The sequence below is a fragment of the Schistocerca americana genome, chromosome 6, assembly GCF_021461395.2.
Source record: "Schistocerca americana isolate TAMUIC-IGC-003095 chromosome 6, iqSchAmer2.1, whole genome shotgun sequence".
NCBI lineage: Eukaryota > Metazoa > Arthropoda > Insecta > Orthoptera > Acrididae > Schistocerca > Schistocerca americana.
The window spans coordinates 518,258,870-518,282,897 of record NC_060124.1 but is presented as its reverse complement, the minus strand read 5'-3'; positions in this window follow the sequence as shown (position 1 = coordinate 518,282,897).

The window sequence follows — 24,028 nt, the reverse complement described above, 5'->3', positions numbered from 1 at the left end:
TGCAAAGATGGTCCTCACCATGGACGTCGGAAGTGAAGTTGCGCATCATGCAGCCTATTGCGCACAGTTTGAGTTGTAACACGGCGTCCTGTGGTTGCAAGAAAAGCATTATTCAACATGGTGGCGTTGTTGTCAGGGTTCCTCCGACCCATAATCCGTAGGTGGCGGTAATCCACTGCAGAAGTAGCCCTTGGGCGGCCTGAGCGAGGCATGTCATCGACAGTTCCTGTCTCTCTGTATCTCCTCCATATCTGTTCAACATCGCTTTGTTTCACTCCGAGACGCCTGGACACTTCCCTTGTTGAGAGCCCTTCCTGGCACAAAGTAACAATGCAAACGCGGTCGAACCGCGGTATTGACCTCGATGGACGGTTGAACAACCGAGCCCTGTACCTCCTTCCAGGTGGAATGAGTGGAGCTGATCGGTTGTCGGACCCCCTCCATGTAACAGGCGCCGCTCATGCGCGGTTTTTTACATCTCTGGGCGGGTTAGTGTCATCTATGAACAGTCAAAGGGACTGTATCTGTGATGCAATATCCACAGTCAATATCTATCTTCAGGAGCTCTGGGATCCGGGGTAATGCATAGCTTTTTTGATATGTATATATAAGCTGCCATCCGGAAAATAATTGGTAACCCAGAGACAATCGACGGACTTCCAGGACTGGATCTGCGTTATCCTACTAGGTCCGCTAGATATTTACTTGTAATTGTGATTAAATAATCTGAACAAGTTGAGCGCAGTAAGTAGCAGTGGATCGCTACTTTAAGTTTTAGAGAGCAAGAAAGTTATTATAAGAGTAAATCACAAAGTCACTCATTATTTACTTTGTGATAAATCAGATGCTTTCTGCCTTTAACCTCTACCACAGCAATTGGAGAACGTTCACATCCTCGATGCCACACTGGATGTGTGCTACTGCACCTATAGCCATACATTCAAATCTAGCTGAAAATGTGTGTTCCCTATTTCTCTACTTTAATTCAAAACGGCCGCAACGAATTTAAATGATGGGATCTTACGAAACCTTTCAGATCGTACTGCAGTGTTGTGTAAGTAATAAAAGTAACCTTTCATAATCGCCAGATGTCTAATGGAGATTACCAAACTTTATTATGTATTACTTATTAGTTCATAGTAGCTATTACGCCGCTTACTTGCACAGTTTTGATTCACTATTTTGATGGAGTTTGAACGGTGGAAACATCGGATGTTCGTGTTACGCAGTATTCGTTTTAATCTGACGTACATATCTTCAGAGCCACGGCAGAGTCACAAGTCAGAAAAACGGTCAACGTACAGGGAGAATCCATGATCATGTTACAAACATTCAGGGGCGTTGGAGAATGGTGAATGTACCAATCTGAGATAAGGGACGCTGGTCCTTAAAACGACCGCGTCGAAAGTTGCAGTCGAAAATCGTTCTCATGCCACTGACATGCGATTAATTAGCATATACTAGGTGTGTGCTGTGGCGTGCAGAGGTTTAGATGCTATTCACCCAGGTTTGCGCAGTTCCTTCACAGGCCGAAGTAAAACCTTCAGCCGTAATCGTAATTTGCCGTTATGAAACAGCAACGTAAGGACAGCCTCGATAAATTCTATGACCTTCTGTCCATCTACGCCGTCGCATTACAACTCGGTAGTTCTCATACGAATGTTAAGGCAGTCTAGAGCGTCGTTCGTATGAAAACATCAGGGACTAAATTAGTAACAGTCTGCGCAGACGCTGCATAGAAGCTCAGCACCACGTTCAACTTGGTGAACCAGTTGTTATTTCAGGTTTTCTCTCTATTAAGAGCACTGCAAATTGGGAAGCTCTTCAAAATAGATGATTTTCACTCTTACTGAGAAACCATCATAACTGGTAATGTATTTACACGCTGAATGACGGTTCTGTTTGAGGACGACTTATGCCAGACATTACTTTCAGCGTTCATGTTACCTGGTTTGATTTTCTCCACTCATTTTGAAATCGCTCTTTCGGACAGAGCATATGGTTTTTGTACACAGTAGACTACTTGATTTGAAACTTAATGTTATTCGTAACTTACGAAGTCCATCTGTGAATGTTCTTTTGCGGTCAGTGCTGTGTGCCTTTTCATTCGCGTTCCTTGGTTTTGTGGTGATGCCAAAGACTGCGCTCTAAAGAAACATATTTGCAAGTGTATAATGATCAAAATTCGTGTTGCCCACTCATAATGACTACAGTATAGCGACTGGAACACTCCAGAATGTGAATCTTGTCCGGTGAGCGAGCATTTCAATATTCAGTGTGCTTAAGACAGAAAACCGGAAGTGACTGTTAGAGTTATTGATTTATAATAATTAATTGGTAGCTTGTGTTAGTAACTGTTATTAGTAAATACGGTTTAAATCCTAAAAGTCATTGCAGAAATGGAAATAAAACTCTGTGACACATACTGTTGGTATTCCGACCCTCACCAGCCTCATATTTGGAAAGTAAGCTGTAGTTACGTCTGAATTCGCTCACGGCACACATCGGTTGGTATTCTTTCTACTGGTAGTATGATTGAATCTTAGTAACAACGCGGAACAAGTTTGGCAACTCTGTGCCAGATGAGTTACTTCTTCGATGGCACTGAATGATCTACCTAAATTCACTTCATTTTGTGTGTCACTGTCATTGAATAATCTTTGTGGTTTTCATTTAAAGTTAGGCGCAAGGTTATCAGTTTAAGAGTTTGAGTTGAGAATAGTCATTCCACGTTAAAACAGTAACTAATCTAGTTTTTCACGATGCGATATTAGTGATATAGCCACCACTAAAACAATAAGTGGTAGTAAATACTGCAGTTGTTCGCCACCTCTGGGGATCACATGGTCACATGTCAAACGAAGGCTGTGTTGACTTGCGGTTCAAGTCTCGCAGAGGGCTATGTTTTTAGCCGTTCTGTTACAGTCCTATAAGCAGCCATGTCGAAAATCTGGAAAGATGTCTTAAGAAAACTTCTCCATCAAATATCGTGTCACCACCTCCAGTATCTCATAGCGTGAGGGCGAAAACCATGATGCTGCACAATTATTAATGCTTCTTTCCGCTTCTACTGATATAACTTTTGGTTTTTGTGAATACATAGCCTTATTTATGAAATTCTACTTGAGTGTGACACAGCAAAGCAAGTAAACAAAGACCATAGCATACCGAATAACATATTACTAATTCATATTGATATACGCACTCTTGTGTTACAGATATTTACTGTTTCATTAAAATAGACATTTGTCGTAAGGTCATCGCGGTAAGCTGCTTTTCATTTGTATTGGTATTCTCTCACATTATCTAAAATAGACCGCAAATGTTCAGATAGTTTACCAATTCCACACCTTTACAAACGTAGCCGTACTGAGTAAAAGATTTTACCAAACGAAGTTGGAAGTGCAGTTTCGTCAACAAAAAAATAACATAGACGGTTGTTCGATAAGAACAGGAGAAATGTAAATTTCAGGGCTTCAGATCAGAGTAAAAGTACTTGAAGGACGATTTCCCAAACAGCCCCCTGAATAGTTTAGTTTTCGTAATCAGCAGAGTGCAATATTGCGTAGTAGCAACACGCGATTCAGTTTTGTCTGTCGTTTTTCTTACACTGCGGCCGAAAGTCGTCTCAGGTGTTCGAAATAAATATCATCTGTGATGGACATATAGCTGGAAAGGAGTTTCCAGAGCACAATAGCCTTTTTCAGCAAGCAGATGTAAAGTATGTTCAGACTGACCTTTGCTATAGTATATGTCGGTTTTCAAGGCTCGGCATTTAATTTCTTCTTATGAAGTTAATACACTACTGGCCATTAAAATTGCTACACCACGAAGATGACGTGCTACATACGCAAAATTTAATCGACAGGAAGAAGATGTTGTGATATGCTAGTGATTAGCTCTCCAGAGCATTCACACAAGGTTGTGGCGACACCTATAACGTGCTGACATGAGGAAAGTTTCCAACCGATTTCTCAAACACAAACAGCAGTTGACCGGCGTTGCCTGGTGAAACGTTGTTGTGATGCCTCGTGTAAGGAGGAGAAATGCGTACCATCACGTTTCCGACTTTGATAAAGGTCGGATTATAGCCTACGCGATTGCGGTTTATCGTATACCGACATTGCTGCTCGCGATGGTAGAGATCCAATGACTGTTAGCAGAATATGGAATCGGTGGGTTCAGGAGGGTAATACGGAACGCCGTGCTGGATTCCAACGGCCTCGTATCACTAGCAGTCGAGATGACCGGCATCTTATCCGCATGGCTGTAACGGATCGTGCAGCCACGTCTAGGTCCCTGAGTCAACAGATGGGGACGTTTGCAAGACGACAACCATCTGCACGAACAGTTCGAGGACGTTTGCAGCAGCATGGACTATCAACTCGGAGACCATGGCTGCACTTACCCTTGACGCTGCATCACAGACAGGAGAGCCAGTGATAGTGTACTGAACGACGAACCTGGCTGCACGAATGGCAAAACGTCATTTTTGGGATGAATCCAGGTTCTGTTTACAGCATCATGATGGTCGCATCCGTGTTTGGCGACATCGCGGTGAGCGCACGTTGAAAGCGTGTGTTTGTCATCGCCATATTGGCGTATTACACGGGGTGATGGTACGGGGTGCCATTGGTTACACGATTCGGTCACCTCTTGTTCGCATTGCGGCACTTTGAACAGTGGACAGTGGACGTTACATTTCAGATGTGTTGCGACCTGTGGCTCTACCTTTAATTCGATCCCTGCCAAACCCTACGTTTCAGCAGGATAATGCACGACCGCATGTTGCAGGTCCTGTACGGGTCTTTCTGGATACAGAAAATGTTCGACTGCTGCCCTGGACAGCACATTCTCCAGATCTCTCACCAACTGGAAACGTCTGGCCAATGGTGGCCGAGCAACTGGCTCGTCACAATACGCCAGTCACTACACTTGATTAACTGTGGTATCGTGTTGAAGCTGCATGGACAGCTGTACTGTACACGCCATCCAAGCTCTGTTTGACTTATTGCCCAGGCGTATCAAGGCCGTTGTTACGGAAAGAGGTGGTTGTGCTGGGGACAGATTTCTCACGACCTATGCACCCAAATTGCTTGAAAATGTAATCACATGTAACTTCTAGTATAATATATTTGTCCAATGAATAACATTTTATCATCTGCATTTCTTCTTGGTGTAGCAATTTTAATGGCCAGTAGTGTATAAAGACATCACAACTTGTCTCCAGTAACAGTATTGCATAGGAAGCCTAATGTATGGACTGATGGCGTTCAAGCAAAAATGGAATAATAATTGCTATTTTGATTTTTGTTGGATTGAATGAGAGCATGGCGGTAGCGTTCTAGCTTCCCACGCCCGGGTTCCCGGGTTCGATTCCCGCCGGGGTCAGGGATTTTCTCTGCCTCGTGATGGCTGGGTGTTGTGTGCTGTCCTTAGGTTAGTTAGGTTTAAGTAGTTTTAAGTTCTAGGGGACTTATGACCACAGCAGTTGAGTCCCATAGTGCTCAGAGCCATTTGAACCATTAGAGCATGGAAAACTGATTTATCCGATCTCTGAACCATGTCTGCTGAATGCAAATGTCGCACGACGCTTAAACGGTCTCAGTTTATCACATACAGTTCATGTGTGTCAGCTACCGAGACTTCCTAAACGTGGAAAATCATTGGTTCAGAACGACCTTTCTTGAAAGAAGAAAATCCTTTTTTGACGTATTTTGCCCAAAGGCACAAGCCTAATGTATGAACTGATGGCGTTCAAGCAAAAATGGAATAATAATCGCTATTTTGATTTTTGTTGGATTGAATTAGAGCATGGAAAACTGATATATCCGATCTCTGAACCATGTCTGCTGAATGCAAATGTCGCACGACGCTTAAACGGTCTCAGTTTATCACATACAGTTCATGTGTGTCAGCTACCGAGACTTCCTAAACGTGGAAAATCATTGGTTCAGAACGACCTTTCTTGAAAGAAGAAAATCCTTTTTTGACGTATTTTGCCCCAAGGCACAAGCCTAATGTATGAACTGATGGCGTTCAAGCAAAAATAGAATAATAATCGCTATTTTGATTTTTGTTGGATTGAATTAGAGCATGGAAAACTGATATATCCGATCTCTGAACCATGTCTGCTGAATGCAAATGTCGCACGACGCTTAAACGGTCTCAGTTTATCACATACAGTTCATGTGTGTCAGCTACTGAGACTTCCTAAACGTGGAAAATCATTGGTTCAGAACGACCTTTCTTGAAAGAAGAAAATCCTTTTTTGACGTATTTTGCCCAAAGGCACAAGCCTAATGTATGAACTGATGGCGTTCAAGCAAAAATGGAATAATAATCGCTATTTTGATTTTTGTTGGATTGAATTAGAGCATGGAAAACTGATATATCCGATCTCTGAACCATGTCTGCTGAATGCAAATGTCGCACGACGCTTAAACGGTCTCAGTTTATCACATACAGCTCATGTGTGTCAGCTACCGAGACTTCCTAAACGTGGAAAATCATTGGTTCAGAACGACCTTTCTTGAAAGAAGAAAATCCTTTTTTGACGTATTTTGCCCAAAGGCACAAGCCTAATGTATGAACTGATGGCGTTCAAGCAAAAATGGAATAATAATCGCTATTTTGATTTTTGTTGGATTGAATTAGAGCATGGAAAACTGATATATCCGATCTCTGAACCATGTCTGCTGAATGCAAATGTCGCACGACGCTTAAACGGTCTCAGTTTATCACATACAGTTCATGTGTGTCAGCTACCGAGACTTCCTAAACGTGGAAAATCATTGGTTCAGAACGACCTTTCTTGAAAGAAGAAAATCCTTTTTTGACGTATTTTGCCCAAAGGCACAAGCCTAATGTATGAACTGATGGCGTTCAAGCAAAAATGGAATAATAATCGCTATTTTGATTTTTGTTGGATTGAATTAGAGCATGGAAAACTGATATATCCGATCTCTGAACCATGTCTGCTGAATGCAAATGTCGCACGACGCTTAAACGGTCTCAGTTTATCACATACAGTTCATGTGTGTCAGCTACCGAGACTTCCTAAACGTGGAAAATCATTGGTTTAGAACGACCTTTCTTGAGAGAAGAAAATCCTTTTTTGACGTATTTTGCCCAAAGGCACAAGCCTAATGTATGAACTGATGGCGTTCAAGCAAAAATGGAATAATAATCGCTATTTTGATTTTTGTTGGATTGAATTAGAGCATGGAAAACTGATATATCCGATCTCTGAACCATGTCTGCTGAATGCAAATGTCGCACGACGCTTAAACGGTCTCAGTTTATCACATACAGCTCATGTGTGTCAGCTACCGAGACTTCCTAAACGTGGAAAATCATTGGTTCAGAACGACCTTTCTTGAAAGAAGAAAATCCTTTTTTGACGTATTTTGCCCAAAGGCACAAGCCTAATGAATGAACTGATGGCGTTCAAGCAAAAATGGAATAATAATCGCTATTTTGATTTTTGTTGGATTGAATTAGAGCATGGAAAACTGATATATCCGATCTCTGAACCATGTCTGCTGAATGCAAATGTCGCACGACACTTAAACGGTCTCAGTTTATCACATACAGTTCATGTGTGTCAGCTACCGAGACTTCCTAAACGTGGAAAATCATTGGTTCAGAACGACCTTTCTTGAAAGAAGAAAATCCTTTTTTGACGTATTTTGCCCAAAGGCACAAGCCTAATGTATGAACTGATGGCGTTCAAGCAAAAATGGAATAATAATCGCTATTTTGATTTTTGTTGGATTGAAATAGAGCATGGAAAACTGATATATCCGATCTCTGAACCATGTCTGCTGAATGCAAATGTCGCACGACGCTTAAACGGTCTCAGTTTATCACATACAGTTCATGTGTGTCAGCTACCGAGACTTCCTAAACGTGGAAAATCATTGGTTCAGAACGACCTTTCTTGAAAGAAGAAAATCCTTTTTTGACGTATTTTGCCCAAAGGCACAAGCCTAATGTATGAACTGATGGCGTTCAAGCAAAAATGGAATAATAATCGCTATTTTGATTTTTGTTGGATTGAATTAGAGCATGGAAAACTGATATATCCGATCTCTGAACCATGTCTGCTGAATGCAAATGTCGCACGACGCTTAAACGGTCTCAGTTTATCACATACAGTTCATGTGTGTCAGCTACCGAGACTTCCTAAACGTGGAAAATCATTGGTTCAGAACGACCTTTCTTGAAAGAAGAAAATCCTTTTTTGACGTATTTTGCCCAAAGGCACAAGCCTAATGTATGAACTGATGGCGTTCAAGCAAAAATGGAATAATAATCGCTATTTTGATTTTTGTTGGATTGAATTAGAGCATGGAAAACTGATATATCCGATCTCTGAACCATGTCTGCTGAATGCAAATGTCGCACGACGCTTAAACGGTCTCAGTTTATCACATACAGTTCATGTGTGTCAGCTACCGAGACTTCCTAAACGTGGAAAATCATTGGTTCAGAACGACCTTTCTCGAAAGAAGAAAATCCTTTTTTGACGTATTTTGTCCAAAGGCACAAGCCTAATGTATGAACTGATGGCGTTCAAGCAAAAATGGAATAATAATCGCTATTTTGATTTTTGTTGGATTGAATTAGAGCATGGAAAACTGATATATCCGATCTCTGAACCATGTCTGCTGAATGCAAATGTCGCACGACGCTTAAACGGTCTCAGTTTATCACATACAGTTCATGTGTGTCAGCTACCGAGACTTCCTAAACGTGGAAAATCATTGGTTCAGAACGACCTTTCTTGAAAGAAGAAAATCCTTTTTTGACGTATTTTGCCCAAAGGCACAAGCCTAATGTATGAACTGATGGCGTTCAAGCAAAAATGGAATAATAATCGCTATTTTGATTTTTGTTGGATTGAATTAGAGCATGGAAAACTGATATATCCGATCTCTGAACCATGTCTGCTGAATGCAAATGTCGCACGACGCTTAAACGGTCTCAGTTTATCACATACAGCTCATGTGTGTCAGCTACTGAGACTTCCTAAACGTGGAAAATCATTGGTTCAGAACGACCTTTCTTGAAAGAAGAAAATCCTTTTTTGACGTATTTTGCCCAAAGGCACAAGCCTAATGTATGAACTGATGGCGTTCAAGCAAAAATGGAATAATAATCGCTATTTTGATTTTTGTTGGATTGAATTAGAGCATGGAAAACTGATATATCCGATCTCTGAACCATGTCTGCTGAATGCAAATGTCGCACGACGCTTAAACGGTCTCAGTTTATCACATACAGTTCATGTGTGTCAGCTACCGAGACTTCCTAATCGTGGAAAATCATTGGTTCAGAACGACCTTTCTTGAAAGAAGAAAATCCTTTTTTGACGTATTTTGCCCAAAGGCACAAGCCTAATGTATGAACTGATGGCGTTCAAGCAAAAATGGAATAATAATCGCTATTTTGATTTTTGTTGGATTGAATTAGAGCATGGAAAACTGATATATCCGATCTCTGAACCATGTCTGCTGAATGCAAATGTCGCACGACGCTTAAACGGTCTCAGTTTATCACATACAGTTCATGTGTGTCAGCTACCGAGACTTCCTAAACGTGGAAAATCATTGGTTCAGAACGACCTTTCTTGAAAGAAGAAAATCCTTTTATTGACGTATTTTGCCCACAGGCACTCGCCCCACACAATACAAAGGTTTCTGGCCTAGACTTCCTAAGCGTGGAAAATCATTGGATCAGAGCGACCTTTCTTGAAAGAAGAAAATCCTTTTTTGACGTATTTTGCCCAAAGACACTCGCCCTACACAATACAAAGGTTTCGCGCTGCCTCAGCTGCCAACTCCCCACTATTCTATTCAAATAGATGCTAGACCTTTTTCCACTTGCGAGTTTATTTTACAACTCTTGAACAACTGTCATAAATGTCAGGCATGCAAAATCCAATACGTAGCTGCAATTCAAGTACTATGTCTGCAAATAGGAAAACGTCAATTGATAAATACACCCACAGCCCCGCACCGCGCTCACCTGGCGGACGGCATCTGGCGTTAGGCGGTGGGTGGCTATCTCGACGCAGCCACGAGCTGTTTGGAGAAATAGCTTCCAGAAATTTGTGCTACTATAGATGGGTTCGAAAGTAAAGCGAATTGTCTCTGAGCTTACAGATGGAATGGACTCGAACCACAAACTTAACATCTACATTGCGTGACGTTTAACCCCTCGCTCCAACTTTACCTTCTCTTCCAGTCTTCTTTGCCACCATCTTACGTTGTGAGAAATTGATTCTTTGGTGGTAAGATAATAACTCTTTTTCCTCTATGTTCTGTCTACCTCAGAAGAGAACATCTGCACTGTAACTACCTTAACTGAGCAACGGCTTCAGAGGTGTCTTCGCTAAGGTGTGTTTTCCAGTTCACTCCGCAATACCTCCATGAGTCATCCAACGCAAACGTTTCCCGATGTGCGTTTGCTGAGTTGTCTTCTCTAAACTGCGAGCACGCCGCACCCCGGAATCTCCGTACTGCCATTTTGGATGCTTCACATGAAGATGATTTTATCGCAGAACAGAAGAAATTAAGGCAGTCACTGCTTCGGAGTAAAAGAGGTTTCGACACACGAAATAAAATAAAATGACACTTTTCTCTAAGATTGCTTCACCGCAAAATAAGGTGCTTCTGAGCAGTGTATTTCAGATTAAATTTCTGTTTCCCTTCAAAACAAATTCACTCTAAAAGAAAAAAGAGAAATCAAGAATTTTTATTTTGTTCTTGAGTTTGTCTTTTACCTTTCATGTTGTAGACTAAGTTTCACGTAATTATGATTACTTCAAAAATTGCAATTATTTATCGTCTTTTTTTCTTCATTAGGTTATGATGCAGGTGGAAAAGACACATTTGGAAATCATCTTTGGTTCTTTTTTATTCGGTCAGAAGGTAATGTATTGTTTGGCCTTTTGGTCACGTTACGGCATTTATTTCTTTGAATGGGTATGGAACATTACCAGGATTCACAATACCGACAGTCATGGTACTGAGAGGGGGGGGGGGGGGGGGAGTGGGGTTGAACTTTTCGCTTTATCGTGGCTATCCTGATAGTTTACCAAATGTCCTTCACTTCAGTGTGCACAAACCTATGTTATTCTATGTCTATTACGCCACTATTGTCACGTGTATTTGAATCACCCAGGTGGATGGCGTGAAATTGCGCTTTGGTTGAGTTTTCACATTTTTTGGCTGGTGGCAACTGCTGATATTTTTTCCATATGACATTCCAGTTGGAGTACAGGTATTTTTGTTCGATCACATTCCAGCTTTTGTCTTCCGTTAATTTCATGTGTATGAACATAACTTTTACAATATTCGACGGGCGGACTGGTTTCGATACAACTATGATAAAAGCCGTTGGTGATGTGCCGCACATCTATGGGTGGATACAAGTCATCTGGAGGACTGATGGTTGTAACTTGTGACTTCCTTCCAACAAAAGGGAGATTTAGACCCCCGTCTGCGGATTTCGTGTACGAAGTAGGATGGGGGACTGATGGTTGTAAGTTGTGACTTCCCCCCAACATTAATGGGATTTAGACCCCCATCTTCGGATGGGAGAGTCAAAATGGCTCTGAGCACTGTAGGACTTATCATCGATGGTCATCAGTCCCCTAGAACTTAGAACTACTTAAACCTAACTAACCTAAGGACAGCACACAACACCCAGCCATCACGAGGCAGAGAAAATTCCTGACCCCGCCGGGAATCGAACCCGGGAACCCTGGGAGAGTCAACCTGTCAAACATCACTCTCATATTTTACCACGAGCTGCAAAATGACCCAAAGCTCAGAGAATTCTTGCTGCTGTTTCACGTGATGTGTGTAAAACCTGTGCATCATAGTTTACTTTCGAGACTATGTGCATATTTGCAAAGGATGCACATTTGGATGTAGTCAAGTCTTTCCACGCTATGTTCTTTGACGCTGGCTGACACTCTTGCGACGATTTCCCTATAGTCTGCCGCCTATAGCTTTGTATTAGACCTGTGGTCCTTATCTAGAATTTGCATGTGGGTGACCAGATATAGTTTTTCTGTGTTTTGCAAGGATCTTCACTGCTCTACATTAAAGATACGTGATTTAGTTTTGCTTATTTCGCACCTGATGGAAGTTCGTACATACTGGTAGCCTGCAATGCCTTCCCGACGTAGCTTTCAGCGTTGACCACGAGACCAACATCATTTGCGTATGCCTTTCACATGATGTTTTGGGAATTATTTCTGCAGAGTGGCTATCAGCGGCTTAATGACAATAGCAAACATGGCTATCAACCTTGGAACAACTTTGTCTCACTGAATCCATGATCGCAAGTTACCTTTTTAGGTGACCATTGTTCTTGATTTGCGATGTGCTGTTCTTCAAAATCTACCAATCCTTTTGGCAAAACATTGGGGAAAATCCAGTGAGATCATTGTTTTGAGAAGATACTTGTGGCTCACCCTGTTGAAACCAGCCTCAAAATCAAGCATCATTACAGCACACTGAAGTCTGAGAATACCTGTCTTCACTATGACGTCCCTATATTCGCAAACAGTTTGGGTATTTGATCTATCGTTACCCACACTATACGGTCCAGTCACTTCATGCATTATCGTTTTTAGTCTTCAGGCAAGAATGCGCGCCATAATTTTGCAATCGCTGTTTAGGAGAGTAATTTGTCTTAGGTTTCCTACTGACGAAGTGCAAGGAAGGTTTGGAATCAGCACTAGACTTCATTCTTCCTCGTCTTGTTTCGAATGGGCCTACCTTGGACCACGCTTATTCAACTTTTGGGCTTTGATCTTTGTCCAGTACTGTCGATTCCCCTGCCGACGTAAGTCCTTCCTTTCTCCTGTCCAGAGGGGAGCCTTTCCTTCGGGGCTTTTCTTGAAATCCTTGCACTACCTTCAAGTCAGGGCTTTTCCTGAAATCATCGGACTACCTTCAGGGTATGTCTCAAAGACTGTCTGTTCTGGAGATCAGTTATTCCCAGTTCTTTAATGTCCTTTTCAGTTCCTGTCAGCGAAGCGATGCGAACCTTCTTGTATTTCCAGAAGGTGAACAGAAGGTTGGTCAATCTGTTTGGAGGCAATCTTGTAACATGGATATAGAAAGGTGCCCTTCTTTTTCTTGCACAGTCCAGAGAGCCTCCCGAAATGTTCTTAGAGCTCCGAGGTATGTCGCCTTCTGAATTCCCCATCTTCTTCCACCACGCCTAGGATCTTCCTGAGAATTCTCCTCTCTCTTACTTCCAATTTGTCAATCAGACCTCTCCGGTTCATGAGAAGACATTCCATAGCGTACAGGGCTTCTTGTCGTATGACTGATGTGTAGTGCTCAAGTTTCAAGTTGCGTGACAGGCGTTTTTTGTTGTAGGTGTTCATAGTCAGTCGATAGGCTAGATCCAACTTGTTGACCCTCTTGGGTAATGACATTTTTTCGGATAAGTTGGATTAATTCCATTCTCCAAGATACTTAGATTTCTCAGTCCTTATGATGTTTCCCTGGTCTAGTAACATCTCTTTATTGGCTTCTTTGCTTTCTTTGTTGTTGGTGAAGAACTCTGTTTTCTCCAGCGACACTTGAAGACCCACATTGACTGCCTGGTTTCTGAGGCAGTTTACCTGTACTGTACCTGTACCTGTACAATCAGTGCCATGTCAACTGGAAAAGCCTGGCAATCTACAATCACTTCCTCATTCTTATGGCCCAGGTAGACACCATTCTGAACACCGAAATTGGTTGGTTCCTTGATCCAATCTCTCACAACCTATTCAAGGACAGAGTTGAAGAGAGGTGGGGAGAGTGCATCCCCTTGTATCACTCCAGTTTTTATCCCAAAGCTTTCTGAAACCTCACCTCTACATTTGTACTTGGAACAGGTGTTTGTCGAGGGTTTCTAGAATGAGTCTGCGGGGTTTGTTGTCTAGTCCTAGTTCCTGGAGTGTTTTGTTAAGTGTTTCTCTATCAACGGAGTTGTGGGCCTTCCTGAAATCAACAAAGGTGACGACCACCTTGTGGTTCCTCATCTTTGAGTATGCCAGTACAGTTTTAAGATTGAGGATCTGTTCAGCACAAGATTGTGTTTTCCTGAAGTCTCCCTGATATTTTCCCATTGACTACCCAGTTGATATTCTGCCCTTGTTAGTAACGCCTAGGACAGAATCTGTATGTTACTGTGACAAGGGAAATTCCATGGTTGTGGTTCAGATCAGTAAATTCTTCCTTTTTGTGAAGCGAATGGATCATAGCCGTGTCCAATCACGTGGTTCAAATGGTTCAAATGGCTCTGAGCACTATGGGACTTAACTTCTAAGGTCATCAGTCCCCTAGAACTTAGAACTACTTAAACCTAACTAACCATGCCCGAGGCAGGATTAAAACCTGCAACCATAGCGGTCGCACGGTTCTAGACTGTAGAGCCTAGAACCGCTTGGCTACCCCGGCTGGCCAATCACATGGTAATTTGAGCTTGCCCACTGTATTGCTTTCAGCACATTTCCAGAGTTCAGCAATGATACATTCCTCTCCAACTGCCTCATTATTCTTTAGAAGTTGTATGATTTATCCTACTTCTTCCAGTGAAGGAGGCAGTGAGTCCAGGTTTGGTGTGGTTTGTCCATTGACGAAGTCTTCGCTGGATGGATCACAGTGGAATAGGTTTTTAAAGTACAGAGCTAAGAGGTGGGAGTGGTCCTTGTCGTTAAAAACTAGTTGTCCTGTGAGTCTCTTAAGTGGTGTCTTGGTGGATTGTATTTTCTGAGTGTCGTCTTGAAGGTTTGGTAGAAATCTCTGGAATTATTCTTAGAGAAACTCTCATCGATTTGGGTTAGTTTTTTGTGAAGATCCGTTTGATTTTTCGAATTATCCTATCTATAAGCCTTCTTTGTCGAAATAGTTCTCTCAATTTTTCTTGGTTCTCTTACAATCCCACTTCCACCAGAATGTCTACCTTTGGGCTGTTTCATTGTCACAGTCTTCATTCCACCACAGATGCTTCCTTCTTCTCGTGAGGCGAGGTGGGGGGGGGGGGGGGGGGAAAGAGTTCATTGGCCATCTTCACAAGAGTATCCTTCAGTTGGTCCCAGCTGTTGAAATCTGTACTGTTCAGTCTCTGGTTTGCATCTTGTCTGTTCTTAAGTCGCTCTACATCAGATCCTACCATCTTGGAGGTTCTGTGTACTCTAGTGTTTCTAGGCTTGAGTCTCATTTTGATCTTTCAGGGGTAGTGGTCTGAGTCCAGATTGGCACTTTTTAATTTCTTCACGTTTTGTATTTCCCTTTGAGATAAATGGCCACATGATTATTTGCAATTCACCCAAGTTGGTGTTAGGTGAAATCCAAGACTTCTGCTTCCTTGGCAGGCGTTTGAATGCTGTAGACTTCATGACCAACCCACAAGTCCTACACAGATCCACCAATAGTTCCCCATTGTTGTTGGTTCTCACGTGTGCTGGATAGTTGCCCACTATATTTCTTTAATTTTTCTCTGTTTCCAGTTGGGCATTGAAGTCACCAAGCAGTATGATGGTGTGTGTCACTGGAACTTTAGAGAGAATATCTTCTAATTCTTCCCAGAAGTTGTAAGTTCTGTTTGGATTGCATCTGTTGTCCTGGTTGATTGGGGCATGTAGTCCTTGATAGCACATCTGAGGGAGAGGATGGATACACAACTGCTTGGAGAGGTGAAATCAATCACTGAATCCAGTATCTTGCGTCTGATTATAAATCCTCTACCTAAGTGGCATACGTTCTTCAAGACCCTCTGACCTACATTCCTTTGAGGATTCTTTATCCTTGGGACTCGAAGGCACAATAATCTATGAAACTGATTTCCTGTTTTCCTGTACTATTGTCAGTACTATGTTGGGTTGTGTTAACGAATCAGTCAGCTGTTTCAATTTACCCACTTCGAGCAGGGAATTACCATTAAATCTTGTGAAGAAACGTTTTCGTCATGGTCTGAGTTTATGCCCAGTGATTTCAGGATGCTCCAACACATCCTCAAAGCATGTTGGTTTAAACTCCCCAAAATACGAAGGTCCACCAACGTCAGCTCGGGTGACGGTGGATTGGTTACCACCTGGGGTAGTGCACTCAGCGAAATTTCCCTCCATGCTCAGTTGAAGATTATTCTTCGTGGCACCGGTGGCGATCCACTGTCCAAGATACTGCCCAAGTTGTTACTTTGAGAGGCTTATTATTGGGGGTTGTCACCCTTAAACAGTTGGCCTTCACTATGGCTTAGGAGCCCTGTCCACCCCACTGTTTACTTATAACAAGGGATGGTAGGAGAAAGGACGAGGCGGGGAAAGAATGAGGACAGGAAAATGGAGACAGACAGGCCATTGTGGGACACACTTTGTCTAGCTTCTCTCCTGCAGCCTGTCTGGCTTGGGGAACCCATGTGTTAGCTAAATACCGCCAGCATAGCCCTCTGGATCCACATCATGGAAACCTCCTCACCCGCAAGGACAGTGGTTCGTTAAGGCGGTGTCCCCTGTGGAGGCCAGTTCCTTCTAAAAATTCCTTTGAGATCTCCCTGCAGAATTTTTTAATTCATTACACCTGAGGAGCAATTTATGTTTCATTGGCGCCTGGAAAACATGGTAAACCTCTGCTGGAAGACCTTCAGGCACCGGCGGTTTCTTTTTGGGATTCTGCGCAATTACGGTTACCAGTATCATCGTGAACCTCTACTAGAAGACTCCGAGACGTCACAGTGCTATCTCTACCCGGAATGTTTTGTAACAGGGCTTCTTGTGCTTCGCAGTTAACACCACCGCCGCTCATTACGTCAGCAAGAAGGTTATAGATTTCCTTTTTAATGGCGTTCTATGTTGTGAGAACAGTCCTGTCAGGTTTTTTTTTTCATTAATTTTCGGGTTTGCAGCCGGATCCCATCAACATTCTGCCACGATATTTCGGCCCAATGACATTCGGCCATCCTCAGGTGAGTAGACGAAGTGCTGAAGAGAGGTTTTTTTCTTTCTTTTTTCATATGTGGTATGTTACAGTCAAACTGTGTTTGTGAGGCAAGAAGTTCATTCACAGGGAAGTGACACTGCATCACTGCAATACACTTTGGAGGTTTGTTGGTGGGACGTGGAGTCCCGTACTACCCTCCCACGGTGACAGTACCACATCAGTCAGACAGAAGAACTCAGCCCGGTTTGGGCAGGTGTGGTGAGAAAGTAGTGGACATAGAATGGGGGGCTAGTTCTGAAAAAGAATGCATCCGAGGTGGGAGTGCTAGGTCAATTGTTAGCTGTGGTCGGAATCCGATTCCTCTACGATGTCGATGCCAGCGGCGTGGAAGTGTGGTCCCAATGTGGCATAACCCATGGGCAGTGCCCTATAGGGCATCCACTTTCTCATAGGGCCACCGCACGTTGTTGCACATGGTTGTCTTGAGAGGGACGATATCCGCTTCCTCATGGAAAGTCACAATTCTTGTGAGTGGTGGGGCCTGCAGGCCCAACCTGAGAACCTTATTCTGCTGGCGTTGTCCTGGTGACACTAATCGTGGCCCATACAGCCGAGCCATACGTGAGGGCAGAGGATAACAGCTTGGTAGATGCAGAGCTTGGTATGTAGGTTAAGTTCGATACTGCGGAAAAGGGGGTGCAAAGCCCAGTTCAGCTTTTGCCCCTTTTTGGCGGCATACTCCGCATGACAGTGGAATAGCAACTTGTTGTCCATCTGGGCCCCTAGATAGGATGTGCACGCCTGCAATCGAGATATTGTGGGAGACGAATGGGCGCCATTTCGTGAAATAGACTGGCGTAGTTTTGGCGGCATTTAGAGCTATTTTGCTTGTCCGGCACCAGGTGATTGTGGCGTCGCCGTCCGGTGTGGCCGAGCAGTTCTAGGGGCATCAGTCTGGAACCGCGCGACCGCTACGGTCGCAGGTTCGATTTCTGCCTCGGGCATGGATGTGTGTGATGTCCTTAGGTTAGTTATGTTTAAGTAGTTCTAAGTTCTAGGGGACTGATGACCTCAGATGTTAAGTCCCATAGTGCTCAGAGCCATTTGAATAATGTTTGATAGTGGCGTCCACCTGTCGCATTCCCCATTGAGCCACTAAGAAATTCCTACCAAGTAGGATGTCATCCACAATCTTGACTTAGATATCCGGTATAGTGGTCTGCGTCAGCATCTTGTGCACGAGGTTGTCGTGCCAGATCTTGTCGTAGGCGTTCTGCAAGTCCGGAAAAACGGCAGAAAGGCACTTTTTTCTATTTCCAAGAGTCAAAACGGCGATCAAGGGACACCATTTTCAAACAACACAAGATGTTCAAAAGCTGTGACGAGGGTCTTGGAGGATATTACAGAAGATGAGTTCCAGAAATGTTATGACCATTGGCAGAAGCGATCGGAAAAGTGTGTGCAATCAGAAGGGAACTACTTTGAAGGAGACAACACGAAAATAGACTAAAACGGAAAGCAACATTTTTTTTCCCATCAGTCTCATTACTTTATTGTCGCACCTCATATTACATCCTTAGTATGCAACATATTTCAAAATTTCTATTTGTCATTTAGTGGCAAGTATAACATTTTCGTTATTTGATGGTTTTCATATGAGTACCAGGCATTGTTTGGCATATGTGGACTATTTGTTTTCGTGTAGAGTTATCAGTTTCTTTTTGTTATTTTTGTTGTTGATCCAATTATAGTTGTTCAATTTATTCAAAACACTCCGTGGCTTTATTGTAAGCTGTTCATTTACATCATTCATTGTGTTTTGTAAGTACTACCACATTTAGAAAATGGACCTATAGTATGTTTACTTGAGATTTGGCTTTGAGAACGAACATTCCACTCCAATGACCATATTGTCTTTGTAATGAAATCTACCCATGGGGTGTGGATAGTGTCTTTCACTAATAATCCAAAGTTCCTGCGTCCTGGGTGCTAATCTTGCCACTGCATAAATTTTGAGTAAAAATCATCAGCAACGATAGCTGAAGTCTTCCAGCATAAGAAGTCACCCTCATCTGCTACTGGCCTTGTCAACGAGGCAGAGATGTGCACAGAGATTCAAGGCACTCTCTCGCCTTGGAGTGGGAAACTGCTCCTAAAAGGCGGAATAATCAGCAGTTATCAGCAGAAGACAAAGGAAACCACTGCACTGAAGATAAGTAATGTGTATCCTACAGACATATGGCAAGTAATTGAAAAAGGATCATCATGATCTCTCCACTGGCAAAAGGTTCTGAACTAGTCCCCCATTCAGATCTTCAGAAGGGGATTGCCTAAATGGAGGTGACCATGACAAAACGACTGAATAACCAACCAAGGGGTAACATTCTAAAAATTAGGGAATGGAACCTCAGAATTTTGAAAGTGATAGAAAATTTTAAAAATAACATTTAAATCAAGTAACTGAATGGAAATAATTGTCAAAGTCATTTAATTCCATTTGGTGGCATAATGAGTGAAATCCTTTTATATTTTTAAATAGGTCTAGATAGAACTTTGATCACTTTCATTCAAGTAATTGATTTAAATGCATATTCTATAAAATTTTTACTTCTTTGACATGTCATTTAATCATTGTATTAAATTTTACATTTACTCTTATATTTTATTCCTACACTTTATTTGCTATCTTTGTGCACATGATTTCAATTACTTTTCCGTATTAATTTCCATTAACGTCATCCATTTGATCGTCTTATATTTTCGGCCTTGTTACTGCATTCGTTTATTGTATCCCATGTTTTGCACATTTATTTACAATCCCTTCTTTTGTTTCAATCTGAATCTGATTTATTTTGTGCACGGTGCAACAGCAATTTGTGTTTTAAATATGTTTATGTGGATTGCTAGCAAAAACAATGTGCAAAATGTATGTAACGAAATATACAATAATGATCCAAAAAATGTAAATCTAGTATTAAGGAAGTATACATTAATGACACTATTATACCTTCAATACAAATAGACTATTTCACCTTTCATTGGCTATTCACATATTTGACAGATAAATAAAGGTAATAAAACCACATACAAAATGAATTTGAATGAAAATAGGAAGACAGGCAGTAAAAAATGAGGTTAATACGATGAATTACTTATATCGAATATGATTAGTGTTTTTTAAAGTTACACGTAAACCATGTAACTGAATAAAACGCAATGTGCCCTAACATCAACTTTATGTCTCTAGAACATCACGAAAATCTATAAATTTCTTTTTCCATCTATTACAAGCAAACAAGGGCCCACCAGGTCTAATGACAAGAATGGGATATCTGGGACGGCCTCTAACCTACGTCGCCATACATATGGTTAGAAAAAGCCAGTCCTAACGCAAGATACCTCTCCTTGTAAGACTTGATCTAGATACAGTGAGAGACAGTGAAGTGAAACGGAAAGAAGAAATGGACTTCTGGTCAGACGAGTATAGTGGAATATCAAGGGAAGCAGATAATGGTAGAAGGTGGTAGGATTCATTATGAATGGGGAAGTAGGGCAGAGAGTGAGTGACTGTGACCAGTTTAGTGATAGAGTTATTCTCATCAACATCGACAGCGACAACAGTAGTTCACATATACATGCCAGCATTGCAAGCAGAAGATGAGATAAAGTGTATGTGGATACTGAAGCGGTTATTCAGTACTTAAAGGGACATGATGAACGAATAGTAGTGGGGGATTGAAATGCAGCTGTAGGAAAAGGAGTAGATCGAAGGATTATGGGAGAATATGAGTTTGGTCGAAGGAAAGAAAGAGAGGAAAGGCTAATTGGGTTCTGCAATAAATCTCACGAAGGAAAAGGGAACACCTTGTCTGTGAATCACGAGAGGAGAAGGTAAACGTGGAAAATGCTGGGAGATACTGGAAGATTTCAGTTAGATAACATCATGGCCTATTAGAGATTCCGAAATCAGATACTCGATTGTAAGGCATACGCAGGAGCACACATAGACTCAGAAGAGAAGACTGAAGTTTAAGACAATTTTCGGAAGAATTAATTTTGGAAAGAATTGGGATACTGAAGTACTCAGGAATAATGAGACTGTAGAAAAATCTCTAAGGATGTGGATATTGCTGTAAGGAATACCAGGGAAAGCAGTTTAGCTGAAGAGGGGTGGACATCGCTAACATGGTCAATCACATATACTGGATGCACAAACATGTGCATAACAAAGGTAAATGAGAAGAAGCAGTAGGTAACGGAAGAAATAGTTCAGATAACTGATGAAAGACGGAAATACAAAAAGATTCAGGGAAGTTCAGGAATACAGAAGTACAAATCATTTAGGAATGAAGCAAATAGGAAGTCCAGGGAAACTAAGGCGAACTGGCTGTATGAAAAATGTGAAGAAATAAAAACAGAAATGACTGATGAAAGGAGCAGCACACAGAAAAGTCAAAATAACCTTCTGTGAAGTTAAAGCAAAGGCAGGAACATTCAAACTGCAACAGGAAAGCCACTATTAAATGCAGATGAGAGAGTTGGTAAGTGTTGGTTTTTTGGTGCTGTAGGGTTCAGAACTGCTAAGACCATGAGCGACTGTATCATAACGTAAGAAAATAACTAATAACCTGAGCCGAGAAAGGTAAAAACCCAATGAAGAGGCTTTTAAAAAAAGAGGAGCAGTTGAGGACAAGGAAGTCCCTAGGAAAATATTTTTCGGAACATCGTTAAGGTGACGTAGGTTCCCGTCGGTGGGGGGGGGGGGGGGGGGGGGGAGAGGGGGCACGGAGGGATCAAATTTGCTTCGCCATCCCATTGGGGCAAATAAAAAGTAAGACGTGATCGACAAAACGTATGTCATTTGCTAAAACATCTGACAAAGTAGACAGCCAACATAGAAGGAAATGTAAACAGTTAAAAAGTGGGTACTGGATCAACAACTGGCTCACCGACCAAGGGTTGAGAGCAGTATGAACAGGGTGGGACACAGTCGCCATTTAATCAATGGCGGTGACAAAAAATGCAGTGTCCTATATGCAGCTGGGCTAGAATGTCCTTCTCACGACATGAGGGCTGAGAGTAAGTTCACCATGCTGTTGAGAGAGGTTTGACGTCCTGGAGTTTGCTCCCCTGGAGAGGAGACCTTTGTGCTCCCCAAAGTGAAACTATGAAGTGTGATTGGAAAGTTTTAAGAATGGAGCCGCTACTGCTTACTGGTTGGTGGGCGGGTAGACGGAGGGTAGGGAGTGAGTCATTGCCTTGCCCTTGAAAGCCCTCTGACAGGAAACTGAGTTTCCTTCATTCAGTTCATTGTGGTAGCTGTTTGAGTGCGGGTCTGTTAGGGCTTGTTGCCAGACTCTGCTTGAAAATGGACGTTAAAACGGAGCAACGAGTTGGTGTGAAATTTTGTTTCAAAACCGGTAAATCAGCGTCTGACACTTAAGAAACTATTAACAACAGCTTTTGTAGGTAATTTTATGAGCTAGTCAAATGTTTTTGTCTGGTTCAACAGATTTAAAAATGACCATGAATCATTTGAAGATGAACCATGGTCCGGCCATCATTCCACCTGAAAAACGAATGAAAATGTGAAAGTTCGCGACATAGTGTGCTCTGATCGTGGGCTTACAAATAGGGAAATATCTAATGAACTTAATTTAAGTTTCTATGCAGTTCAGTCAATTTTAACTGAAAATCTGAACATGCATCAAGTGTCCACAAAATCCATTCCAAGTGTTGTCAAGTGACCAGAGACAATACCGACTTGAAGTGTACCAAGAACTGATTAATCGGACTAAAAATGACCCAGATTTGTTAAATAGGGTAATTACAGGTGACGAATCGTGGATATATGTATATGATCCTGAAACCAAAGTGCAGCCTTCTTAGAGGAAGACTCCAGGTTCACCACGACCGAAAAAAGCACGGCAAAGTCAGCCCAAGATAAAGACAATGTTGGTGATATTTTTCGATTCTACCGGTATTGTGCATCATTAATTTACCCTGGAGGACAGACAATTAACCAGAAATACTACAAACGTGTCCTTGAGCGTTTGCACGAAAAGGTGCAGAAGAAAGGGCCTGCGTTGTGGAAAGACAGGAGTTGCGTGGCACAGCATGACAATGCTCCGGATCATCGTGCCTTCTCCATCGTTGAATTTTTGACCAAGTTCAACATTCCTGTGCTTCCACAACAACCATACTCCCTTGATGTGGCCTTTGCAGACTTCTGCCTCTTTCCTAAACTGAAATTTTTACTGAAAGGGAAGCGATTTGACTCGATTGAAGACATCCAGCCAAATACGGAGAGCGTCCTTAACACACTTCACGAAAAACATTTCCGGCAACGTTTGCAAAAGTGGAAACACCGTAGGAGTCGGTGTGTTCAGTCAGAAGGGGACTATTTTGAAGGAGATGCATCACAGTAGCATGTAAGTACCACCATTGTAGAATTACCAGTCAATTCTTAAATCTTTCCAATCACACCTCGTACATGACGACAGACAGCGACACGAAGATATCAGAGGGAACAGAATGACTTGCAGGCCAAGGGAGGAGAGTTGCGGACCTAGCAGCTGCATCAGCAGCCTCGTTACCTGGCACGCCGACGTGACCAGGAACGCACAGCAACACCACATTGGCTGCCCTCAAAGTAACATAGCGGAGGGATTCTTGCATCCATTGTGGACTGAATACAGTACCCAAAGGCTGTGAAGACCACTGACAGAATCTGAGCAGGTGACACAATTTAGAAGCCTGCATCGCCAGATGTACATGCGGGGTGGCCTGATGAAGAGCGTAGAGCTCCACTGTAAGAAATCGTGCATTTATCAAGAAGCTGATATTGAAAAGGATCATCGCCAAGTAGAAATGCATGGACAGTTTTGGAACTGTCTGTGTAGGTGAAGACACAGCCTCCAAGGTGCGGGCGAAGTGCGAGATACTCGCTGCGATTCACCAGGCCAGCAGTGGTGTCCTTAATAAATGGATGTAGTCCGAAATGAGCACGACTCTCGGCACGAGGCCAGGGGGTTAACGTGGCAGCGTGCATAAAGCCATAAAGCAAAGTT